The sequence below is a fragment of the Coffea arabica genome, chromosome 8e, assembly GCF_036785885.1.
Source record: "Coffea arabica cultivar ET-39 chromosome 8e, Coffea Arabica ET-39 HiFi, whole genome shotgun sequence".
NCBI lineage: Eukaryota > Viridiplantae > Streptophyta > Magnoliopsida > Gentianales > Rubiaceae > Coffea > Coffea arabica.
This window is the reverse complement of record NC_092324.1, coordinates 24,859,560-24,872,424: the sequence shown is the minus strand read 5'-3', so window position 1 is coordinate 24,872,424 and position 12,865 is coordinate 24,859,560.

The window sequence follows — 12,865 nt, the reverse complement described above, 5'->3', positions numbered from 1 at the left end:
ATGTAGATATTACCATACACCTCGGAGAAACATTCCCAAACCAAATAGGATACATGAACAGGGTTTAACAGTGTTATACACATACTGGTAATTTACAAATGAAAAGGAAAATATTTAAATCAAAGTACATTTAGGGTTATTCCAACCATCGAGGAGATTTACAAAAGAATATATTCAAACTATATGAAAACTATCTCAACTCGTGCTTCAAAACAATATAGTCCCCCAACAGTTATTCATATCCCTGTAAGGAAAACAAAGTAACGAGGGTGAGCTTAAGCTCGTGAGGTACCAACAAGACACACCAGTAAACACCTTTTATCACATAATGATCCCAAAGCTCAGAAACAAAACAAGTCAATAAAAGGATACAATTGGCTCTCAAGAGCCACTTTCCACTTGCCGCACTTGATCTCCAACCCGTTGACACTCCGTCAACCTTTGAAGAGAAGAACATCCCGTAGATCCCCACTTTACTCCGTATCCCTTCCACCGGTCACCCCCTTACCGGGCCCGAACATCTCACAGTAACAGAGAGGGTAATACTCGAGTATATCATAAGGTCGAGGAGTTAACACTCTACTCGACTGCAGTGAACCCAAGGTCCCTTATCGATTCGCCCAATCCCTTGCCGGCTCGATTCGATTAAAGACCAATGGGGTATGAGCTCAGATAGCACAGTTAAGTTGTCGGGCAAAGCCCTCAGCCATGTCAAATCACACATGTAGACAATTTCACATTTGACAGTAACAGTAATACAGATAAGAGATCGAGAGCGATAAAGTACACTCTCATCTCATTCAAGCCATTCAAGTTCACATAACAAGTATACACAATCATTTAAACATTAGACCATATAATGGTACACTCACCAAGTTAAGTAATCAATTTCACAAGTTAGCTTCAGGTGTAGGCGTCGGACTACCGGCACGACCTATACAACAAGAATATCACAATTAAGACTCGAACACGAGTCAATTCAAATCCACGCACTACCAAAAATAAGGCCAATAGAACGTATAAGTGCATAATCAAGCTAGGGACATGTGCGGAAATGAAGTTTAAGTTGAAAAGCAAAAGACAGTATTGACGTTACTTAGAGGAACGGTCACAACCGGAGCTACACTTATCAGTTTGGGGTGCAAGTTACACCGTTTCGAAGCTAAGAGAAAGGGCTACAATGTTGAAGAAGGCTACTCAGTCCAGTTTGCAATGTATCTAGGTCAAATTTACCAAAACAACCCCAGATTTTCTAGTTCGCAGCTTACTGTGAAATTCAATGAGCAGTCCTGATTCATTCAATCATATCTCAACACATACGACTCCAATTCAAGTGATTCCAAAGCCATCTAAAAGCTAAGATACCATTCTATAATTCTTACGTAGACATCAACAACCAAATCAGTAGTATTCCCGGTCAAACTAGCCAATTACAGAAGATGATTATCTGGTTCGGACAGAAACAGGGCAGCAGGGGTACTTCGGTCCTTTAATAGGTTACGTTACTCCGATTGAGCGGAAATTTTGTAGGAAACTATAAAACTTCATTTCCTACAACTTTCATGTTTTAACCTAAGGCTAATTCTGTCTCTAACCTAGCCAAACTGAACCAGGAAGAACAGGGTCATTTGGAAACCCTAAAATCGAAAATCCCTCTAAAATCTGGAAATTTTCACAATAACCCACAATAAGCATATAGAGGCTCCAATTTACTTCATATATAACCAGCAATCCATGGCTAGCTATGGTATACAATATAAAACAGAAAAATCCTCATTAAATAGAAAATTTGGACAACTCAACCATAATTCATGATTTAATCCATAAAATGACATGCTTCACCACTAGAATCTCTTAATTGATCATTATAACCATGAAAGGGACAATATTTTATCAACTCACCTTAGCAACTCCAAGAACAAGATAACTAGTAGTTCTTCTTCACAAATGGCTCCACCAAAGGCCTTAACTTCACTTAACAACTCACTTGTGTGGAGAAATTTAGGAGATTAATGGTTGGATTCCAAGATTCAAGTAAGAAAGGAAAGAAAATTGAAGAAGGTTTCTCTCTTCTTTGTCTTCATGGTGCACGGCCAAACGGGAAGGAAATGAGGGGTTATTTGAGTCAAAATTGATTATTAGGAAAGGTAAAGAAAATGGTCAAAAGTCCAACTTCCATTCATGGCATGACACCTAGCACCTTTGGTGCTTATCACTTCCTTGTCTTGCAATACCTAATGAAACTAGCTAACCTCTAATTAGTTCATAATACCATATAATATAATCCCCTTATATCCAAAATCCTCCACAGTAATCACATTTACCGCACTTATCGCACTAGTGGGTCCCACATCCACTGTACACCACCATTAACACAGAAAATAACCTATATGGGAAAAAAAAAGTAAAAATCATACGTCCTCATAAAAATTCCCAGAATTTTCATATAAGAAAGAAAATACGGAAATTATACGCAAAAGACTAAAATAAATGCCTAGAAAATAAGAAAATTTCGGGCTCTCACAGCGTATATCTTACGTATGTCTTGCTAAGCTTCATGAGTTATATATATATATAATTTTCCTCTTTTGGTTTCTTACACCTTTTGAATCCAAGTGTTTTCTTTTCATACTAATAACTTACTTGAACTATAGCCCTATAATGCACTTGGACATTCTTCGATTGGCTTTCAAGTTTGTCTTTGAGTTGCGTTTTGAGAGGCCGAATTTAGATTGGCGTATGGCTCATGATTAAGGCTAAAGTGAGCATCTTATTAACCTAAGTTTTGAATGATTGGACCATGACATCTTGTCTTGGTTACTTTTAGGGTTTAACGGTGGGAATGAGCATGACCCGAAGTTAAACGTTTAGCGTTGCTCTACTTGAAAAGGTAAGTGTTCCTTGCATGTTGTGCTTCCAATGACTATGTGGATTGTTGTGAATGTTTGCTTGAATGTTAAATACTTTTCAATGATCGTTAAATGGATTTTCAATAGGCGAGTGTATACTTTATCGCACTCGACCTAAGTGAACGTGAAATTTTCAATGATCAAATGATTGAATATTACTTGTGCATGAATGTAAGCCTTTGGCTGAATTGGGCCCTTGCCCTTCGTTGCCAGTCGACTCGAGCCAGAAACGGACTCGATCGGGCGGCTGGTGACCCTGGGATAGTGTTTTGGTATACTCGACTATTACCACGAAATCTGGTGGAGAACTAGCCAGTGAATGAAATGACTGACTGAATGAAATAATCACTGAAGGAGTTTTCACTATTAACTGTTTTAAAATGTTGGAGGAATAGGGGAAATGGTCGGTGACTGATTGACTAAATGAATGAATGGCTCTAAGTGAGCACGTATCCTTCCAATGATTGAATGTTTATTTCTCGAATGAATGTATATTACTGTGCAAAGTGTGCAAATTGTTAAATGTAATACTTCTATGGTTTCTCTACCTGATTGCATGTTTAGGAACCTCACTGGGCTTTTAACTCATTCCTTTAGTTTTGTTTTCCTTACAGGAGTGGAGGCCGGAGCAAGTAAGCGTGAAATAGTGTATATAATCTTCATGTACGTGTACTTTTGTAGATGAAATGTATTTTGGAGATTTGATAATGAAATCTTATATTACACTTTTGGATTGTAAATTAAGTTGAAATTCTTGGATGAATGGAACTTTTATGTTAATCTAGGGGCGTGAAAGACTATTTCAAGAATGTAAGTGAATGAATCCTGACGAGAGTTGGGCAAGTAGTCTGCCAAACCTTTGGGTTTGCCCTAGGGGAGGTGGGGTGGTCACACCTTTGAAATGTGTCAGCAAATTGCTCCTAACATGACGTAGGCAAAACCTGTGAAAGGCCAAAGACTCCTTCGAATAGTCATACTGTATCATGGCATGGATGATACCATTATGGCAATCAGAAATGACACAAAGAGAATACCGATCACAGGCCATATGGTATCTAAATTCCTCCATAAATCGCGACCAATGAGAAATGGTATCCTCATCAACAATGGCATAAGTAATTGGAATGATCTTGTTGTTCGCATCTTGTGTAACTCCAACAAATAGTTTGCCCTTATATTTTGCCATGTAAATGAGTGTCATTAACACATACTGTGATAGCCCTACTTTTCCCAAAGACGAACCAGAGGGATCAGCGGACCGCCTGCCCACTTCTCGCCATGACTCACTACAATCCATAGCAAGAGTTATTTGGAATTTCTAAACTAACCAAAATAATATTCATTACACCCCAAAATAACATTTACATACATCCAAGAGCTCTTACATAGGTTCGCGAACAAAAGATTCATCATTCGGCGTCAATCTTAACTACAACCCAAAAATATATACACTACTGTCATTTCTACTAAAATAAAAAACTTAAAGTCTCTCAAAACATTCCAACATTATTCTTGAGCACTGTCGGATCCGAATCCTGTTAAAGAAAACAAAACGTGGGATGAGCTTATGCCCAGTGAGCATTCCAGGTAAAGAAGCAAAATAAGAGAATAACACAATTTAACATGTAAACACGTTTTCCCAAGTAATATAGGTTCAAGTAAATCGATACTCAACTTTAAAAACTGGTAGTGCAGCAATTGTAATAGGAATAATAGGAATCTTTCAATGTAAAATATTTGATAAACAATAACATTCATACGTGGATTCAATCATTCATTCAAGTAAATACAAGGATGAACAATAATTTAAACATTAAAAGGATACGGGGCTCACAGGGAGCAATATTCACCTTATAATTGCCAATAAACAATCCCCTACATTTTACCACCTTATAACCTCCGACCTCCCACCTTATGTCCTCCAAAAGATCAACAATCCTCTCATTTAACATTCACCTTATGCCCTCCGAAAAATCAACAATCCCCTCATTTAACATTGTACTCAAGACCTTTCGGCAAAGAGTTTTGAGCATTGCACTCAACATTGACAAGTTATAAACCCAAAGCTGTCCAGTTAATCTGACCTCGCAAATGGCGGTCTTAGATAGGGTGCCAGCATAGGGTTAACCTCAGTTCAGCCGATGCGATAAAGTACACATCGGCCTACATTCTTGCACATTTATCACGTATTCATGCAATGTGAACATGCGCTCATAGCAAATTAACAAGACAAGAAAATCACAACAGTCATTCACTTATTCGCATGTCATTCAAAGGGGAGCTCTTAAGCAAATAATAGCATTTTCTCAAGTCATGCATAATCAAATAACATGCATTGGAACACTCACCAATCACTTGCAACCTTTCACTTTAATCCTGATTCGTCCTCTTGAACTCTCTCGAGTCCTATGGTCAAATACTATGTTAAAAGACTAGCAATACAAAGCTAAAATACATGAAGAAATTGTGGTTTCAAAACTTCATTTAAAAAATGCAACAATTTACAAGTTTTATGCCTTTATAATCTATCAAAATATAATATTTTCTTGTTGCAATTGAGGAGAAAATCTCATGTGCTTACTAAATCAACATTGTAAAAGTCATTTGGAGCACAAGAGCATCGATCATAGTCAAACGTTTGAAAAAATTAGAACAAGACTTTCAAAATACAAAGTTGGAAATTGTCCGACATAAAAAGATGTGAAGACACTCATTTCCTTTCATTTAAACCTCAATTCCACTCATAGAACCAAACTCAAAATGGTTTAATGTAACGGCCCCACCTCCCCCTAAGGCGAACCAGAGGGTTCGGCGGGCCGCCTGCCCAGCTCTCGCCGGGACTCAGTCGCTCACTACAGTCCTCAACCCAATTACAATATAAATCTCAAAATTTCATCAAATTCTCCAATGATTACATATTACAAATGCAGCGGAAACTGATTCCAATCGTAGAACGTATACTTCCATCCATATCAATTTCAAATATTTATACAAGACCAACTCGTACATAAAATAGATCCAAACTTAAACTGTACACGATATAAGCCATCCAGTCACGTGAATAAGCACTCCAAGCTTTTCTTCGCCTTGAGCCCTGTGGGGGGGGGAAATAAAACATTTTTGGGGTGAGCTAGAAGCTCAGCGAGTAACCATTAAAATCAGTAATCAAATCGGTTTCACAATATTTCTTTTCAATGATGTCATAAATCAAATGATAAGTCCAGAAACGATTACAGCATTTACAAAACATTAAATATGGAGTATCAATAATTCAAGAAACATGTACAATGGAAAGCGATAGTAACATTCATGAAAGGATACATTCATTCTCCTGACATTTCCTCGCTCATTTGATCATTTATTTCAGTTCATTCACCCCGTCCCTGGCTTTTGGCCAGGCTCCACCAACCTACATAGGTAATACTCGAGTATACCAAACGTTCACCCAAGTTCCTAATCGCCTGACCGAGTCCGCTTCTGGCTCAAGACGACCGGTAACAAGGGGCAATGGCCAGTTCAGCCCAAAAGGCTTACATTCATGCGCAAGTAACATTTCAATCGAAAATTTCACATTTATCGAGGTCGAGTGCGATAAAGTACACACTCGTCTCGAAAACTCATTTTGGAAATCATTATAAGCGCTTAACACGTTATCAACCAAAATACAAGTCATGAAGTCAAGAAATATAGCAAACAAGGCACACTCACATGCCAGCACGCATGATATGCAAGAAAACATTTCAAAAGTAACTTTGGAAACAGTTCAAAAGTAAATAATGTAAGAAACGGATCATAAATAACTTTAGAAGTAGTTTGAGGTCACTCACCTCCCCGGCTCTGAAACCATCCATCATATAGCATTGCCTTGCTCAAATCCAAGTCTTAGATCACAACCTCAATGCAAACAAGTCCTTTCAAAGTTCGGACAGCACTTCCCCTAAATCTTCTTACTTTCCCAGCCATCAAGGCTTCATGATTTCCTCATTCCAACCCAAAGGTACACCCACAACAACAAGTTCATCCAATAACCATTCAGCAAGCTCCAAGTGGTACTAGTACAAGTCAAGCTAGGGAAAAGGTCCGGAAATGAAGGTTTAGCTCAAACCAGAAAAACAGTTTTGGACGTCACTTTGCGGTAATGGCACAACTTGCACTACGATTATCGGATTAGGGTGTAAGACCCACCATTTCGAAGCTATGAAACAGGGCTACAACAATGTAGAAGGCCTCTCAGTCCAACTCCTAGCACAACTAGGTCAAAAATGCAGAAAACTAACCCAGAACCGTAATTGCAGGTTCCCAAATCCCACAAAACTGTAATCAGTCCAATTCAGTCTATACAGGTCCAAATGCATTGATTCCAAAGGCATATGAAAGCTAAGACATCAAGCTACATTTCATCAGAAGACACCAACAACAAAATCCAAATCAATTCCAGTCAAAACAGACAATTTGTTATCGCAGTTCGCACATTCTGTTCACCAAAAACAGCAACAGTAAAAACGGCATAACTCACTCTACACTACTCCAAATGCCCTGAACTTTTGCAGGCACTTCATACTCACCAATATCTACAACTTTCATGTTTTGAGCAAAGTCCAATTCGGCCGCTAGATATGACCTAAAATTTCGGACAGAATAGGGGTTCATGAACCCTAACTTTTCACAATTCACTTCAAATCCAAAATTGATTGCATTTTCTTATCCAATACACCTCATAGAGTCATTATCAGCCATTACCATTCATCATACAAGGCCACAACATCCCCTTCATATTAAACCAGAAAAATTCCCAATAAAATAAAAACTTCACCAAAACTCTTCAAATCAAGAAATAAATCATATATTCCTTCACTCATGCCACCATTAAGCATCATATAACCATCATTAGGTGTAGTAGAGGGTTCAAGCATCACTTACCAAGTAACAAGAGGTGTAGAGAGGTTGGCCACCTTAGAGCTTCAAAACAACTTCACTAGTACACTTATTATCACTAACAGGAAAGGTTTTATGGATTAAAAATGGATGTAAACAAATGTTTTGGGTGATTTGCACCAAGTAGAAGCTTGAAAGTTGAAGAGTTTCTTCTTTCTTCTTGCTTAAAGAGGGCCGGCCATAAGGAGGAGAAAAATGGTGAATTTTGTGCAATTTTTGGATATTTAATCCTTTGGTCAAAAAAGTCAAGAATGTGAATAGTATTTCTTAAGGTCCAACCAATAGGAAAGTGACACTTGTCACCTCCATTAAATGCATTCTTATCTTTCTTTTCTCTCTCACATCAATCACTTCACACACACTACTTATCTCTTAACACCCGATAAATTTTACACAGTATCCGAAACTTAACCTTATTGGCCGAATTTTTCTGAACTTTTCGCACTAGTGGGTCCCACGTCCGATATAAACTCTTAATTTCTCAAAAACTCTCCAATACTAGAAAAATCATTTGAAAACGATATTTGCTCATAAACTTTATCTGGGAATTTTTCTAATCAAGAAAATGTAGAAAAGCGGGCGTTAAACAAAAAAACCCTAGAAAAGTAGAAAATTTCCGGGTTCTCAAACTCATTTTTTTTCGGGGCGTCACATTTAACAACACCAACTTAAAGTTGGAAATGGAAGCATGAACAAGTTTAGAAAATAGAATTTTCTCCAATTTTGCACGACATTGTTTGACAATTCGTATCGCAAGATTCTTAAGTCTAAAATTCATAAACTTTATACCGTTGGAAAATAGACTCAAAGAACTACAATTTTCCGGAATACATATTTGTAAGATTCTGTCCATAAATCAGTCAAATTCCAGTCTCAAGTTGCTGCTTCATCAAGTAGAAAAATAGAGCAGGTGTGAAAATTCAGTCAACTTTGGAAAATCATAGATATTCACAGGAATTGAGAAAATTTTAGAAATTTTCATGGTATAATGCACTCTGAATTTAGTTTCAAACGCAACAAGCAGAACTCAATTTGGATTTTTTTACACCTAGATATAACATATTTCCCAAAACTGATCAGAGTCTCCTGTGGAACAAAATTTTCAGCAACACTTGACTCAACTTTCCCACTAAAACTCATGATTTTGGTTCAAATCCTACTCACAATCAAAGTTTAATGTCCAAAAAAGTTTGTGGAGCAAAATTTCCCCCAAAATTTCTTGAAAATAAAGGCTAATAGCACTCAAAAGTTTCGGCCATCAAGAAGCTTTCAAAACAGAATTTTCCACCAAAATTTGTAACAAAATCCAACCAAGATTCAAGCTTTCCAAGAAATATACACACAAGCCACACCATCAAGCTTTAAAGTACCAAAATTTACCACAAACATTCATCATAAAAGCACAAGAATGAACCTCAAGTCATCTACTGATACGAGTCAAGCTATGCCATCGGATAAGGTTCAAGCTCCACTGGACTGGTTACAAGAGCTCATGCCAAGAAAATGCGCGAATCCCTTCAAGCTTTTGTATGTACGATCCAAGAGAGAGTTGGGGATGATTTGAAGGTCATTGAAGGTTTGGAGAATGAAGATTCAACAATATATACCTTGCTCCAAGTTGAAGAGTCAAGTGAACATTAGTTTTGCTTGTTGCCTTAGCCAAAGTCGAGGGCTTATTTGTCATTTTAGTTTCTGTTTTAGTTATTTATTTTAGTTAATAAAGTCAGCCAGAAACACCTTTATCTTGGCCGAACACTCGAAAGTATTTTTACTTAGTAAAATCAGCTTTACTTAGGATTTCTAGTTTAAGTGAATCCAATTCACTTTAGGTCTAGTTTAAGTGAATCCAATTCACTTTAGGTTGTCAAGTGTATGGCTATATATAGACGAGGCAAGGGACCTTCAAAATCAATTTTTTGATCAATAAAAATTCGTGAGTTATTCACTTTTTCTCTTTCCAAGAGAGCTCCTTTGAATATTTGAGAATCTTTCTCAAGTTATTCATACCGAACTTATCAATCAAGTATCTCCTTGGTTGTGGCGTTCTACTACCTTTAATTTGGTTCGCTAATTCATTAAGTCACGGGTTGAGTTGTATCAATATTGTTCGCCACTTAGAGTGTTAGATTGGGTCAAATTCTCCGCTGCCAAACCGTTGGTGTCGTTGTCTAGATCATGTCGAAGTGCGTTTCACATCAGTTGGTATCAGAGCTAGTTGACAACCACCAGATTATATCCTTCTTTTCTTTTGTGTTTGAGCCACATACCCTTGTTCCAAATCAGTTCGTGTGTTAATTCAAAAAAAAAGTACTATAGCATCATACTGTTCATCGCTACTGTAGTAATACTATTCACCAGGTCGTATTGTTCATCCAAAGTACTGTAGCGACACTGTTCATCCGAAAAAAAATTTGTTTTACATAACTGGTGTTTCTTTCTTGTTTTGGTGTCTTGTTATATTGTTCTTGAAGTCTTGTGTTGGTTTAGAGTCAAAAATATAAAAAAAAATTGGTCGCTAGTTTTTGTTCTTGAAAGCCGAAATCAAAATAGGGTTATTTTGAACAAAGAGGGTTGGGAATTTTGTCACATCTTGCACTTAAAAAGGCTGTTTACATTAATTTCTTGAAGTTCTTTGATTGCATAGTGGGTTCTTGAAATCCAACGTTCAAACTAGGGTTTCTTGACAAAGGGTGTTGGGAATTTTTATGTGTTGCACTAAAACCAGGCTGTTTACCTTTGTTCTTGGAAATCTTGATAATATCTTGAATTTTCTGGAAATTCTTGGGTGAATCTTGAAGTATTGGGTTGGTAATATAGGATTCTTAAATTCTTGAAGTCAAGTTTACCATATCTTGAACAAACCAAACCCCAGTTCTTGTTTCTTGAAATTTGGGCTGATCTTGTGCAAAATTAAAAAATGAAATTCTTGTTTCTTGTGTGTGATCCGAATTGAAAGAGAAGAAAAAGAAATCTGATTGCGTTTACAAAAAAAAGAAAAAAAAGAGTATGCAAGAAAAAAGAAAATCAGATTCACAAGGAAAAAGGAAACCAACTTGAATTTGGAAACCAAGTTGACTTGGGTTTGCAAAACAAATCCTAGTTGCACTCAAATTGCCAAATTTTGATTGGTCACCTTTGTACACGTGAGATACCAGAAAATCAGCACCTAAACTACCCAAAAACAGCCCAAGAAACCTTGTTTACAACTCCTAAAAATACAGCCTAGTGCAATTGGGTAGAGTCCATCTAGGGTTCCAAAAAATTTCTGCCATTCTTACCCTTGTTTGAGTCGAGTTGTGCAATCTATCTCATTTCAATTTGTGTTTTTTGAGTCTTTTCTAGTTTTAAATTCGTGTCTAAGGGTTCCACAACAAGTCCAAATCAGTCTTGACTTGTACCTAGTCACTAGTTTCCAAATTGAGTCCTTGTCAAAGTCAAATACTACCAAAGCTTGAGTTACCTTTTGTGGACTAAAATCTGGGCATTTTCACCGTGTTTTGCTGCCAGTTTTTGAGTCACTTGACAGTCCAATCAGCCCTAAAATTCCAGCCACTAATATGCCACCATCTTGTGCACACTGGGTAAAAGTTTGGTTGGATTCTTGGAGGAAATTCTGATTTCTTCAAAAGAAGCAATCAAGTGAATTGAGAAGTTGATTGGTGAGATCATTAGAGTGTTTCAAACACTTGAGTGATACACGAGTATGAGTGCATACATGTGAGGGTGTGTTGTGAGGAAACTTTCCTTTGTTTTGCTAACCTTTTTGCAGGATAAGGATGTCCACCAAAGGGAGTTCACACCACTTTGACCCTACACTTATGTCAGAATCCATATTGGGAGATCTTGAAAGGAAGTTAAACAAATCAGTCCAACTCATGTATAAAAGGCTTGATAGAATTGAGAATGAATCTCTCAAGAGGAGGGGTTCCATTCAATCTAACCGTGCTAAAATGTCAAACCATGAATTTCATACCCTCAAGGAGGAGATAGGTCGTGATCGTTCGAAAAGTGTTTATGAGAAATACAAGCACACTTGTAATGACTATAAAGAGGACCAAAGGAGGAAGTGACAAACATCTAAAAAGGGTTCATTCTCAACCAAATCAGCTTGCTCATTTGAGAAGTGTCATAATCATACTCGAGCTGTGGAGCATAAGAGTTCTCGCAATTGGTCAACACATGGTGAGCTAAAGGAAGAAAGGTTGATCAAAAGGGAAAAGGAGCCCAATACATCAATTTCTTCAAAGTCTAAGAATACAATCAAAATATCTGAGGAGCCGTGGTGGTGGGATTCTTATCAACACCTCCAACGACAAAAACTTGAGAAAGAACGAGTTGTGTGTGATGGTGCTCAATGTGAGGTTAAAGTTGAGAATGTGCTTGAGGTAAAATCCGAGGAAATAATCAAAGGAAGAGTGAGTGAACATTCAAAAGATTTGTATGAGAAATATTCCATGAGTGGTTCAGCCATAGTGGAAAAACAAGAGAGAAAGCAAACATCTATTGCAAAATCTAAGGATGTGAAGAGAACTTCTTATTGTACCAACTATTTTAACTTTGCATTGCCTAGTGTTTCTTGTTTTGTTCATGTTAAGCAAAGTGCAATCACCTTGATTTTAAAATGTTCCATTCCTACATCCTTTACAGAATTGAAGAGCTTCCATGGAGTTTGTCTTGTAGGAGTTCGATCAATTTGGTGCCCATTCATGGAATCGGATGTTTTCAAAGCTGTTCACGTCTTTGGAGGATCAAACTATGTGTACCCTCAAGACGTTAGAACTGACCATGTGCCACGTTAGAACTATTTTATTGTACCATAAAAAATTGAAACTTTAATGGGTTGTTGATGGGTTTCCTCGAAACCTTGATTTAGGTGGGTGACTTGAGGAAAATTCCTTGTATTTGCATGGCAAGCTAGGTAGATGATATGAGTCAAGCTATGCCATCGGATAAGGTTCAAGCCCCACTAGGACTGGTTACAAGAGCTCGTGCCAAAAAAATGCGCCAATCCCTTCAAGTTC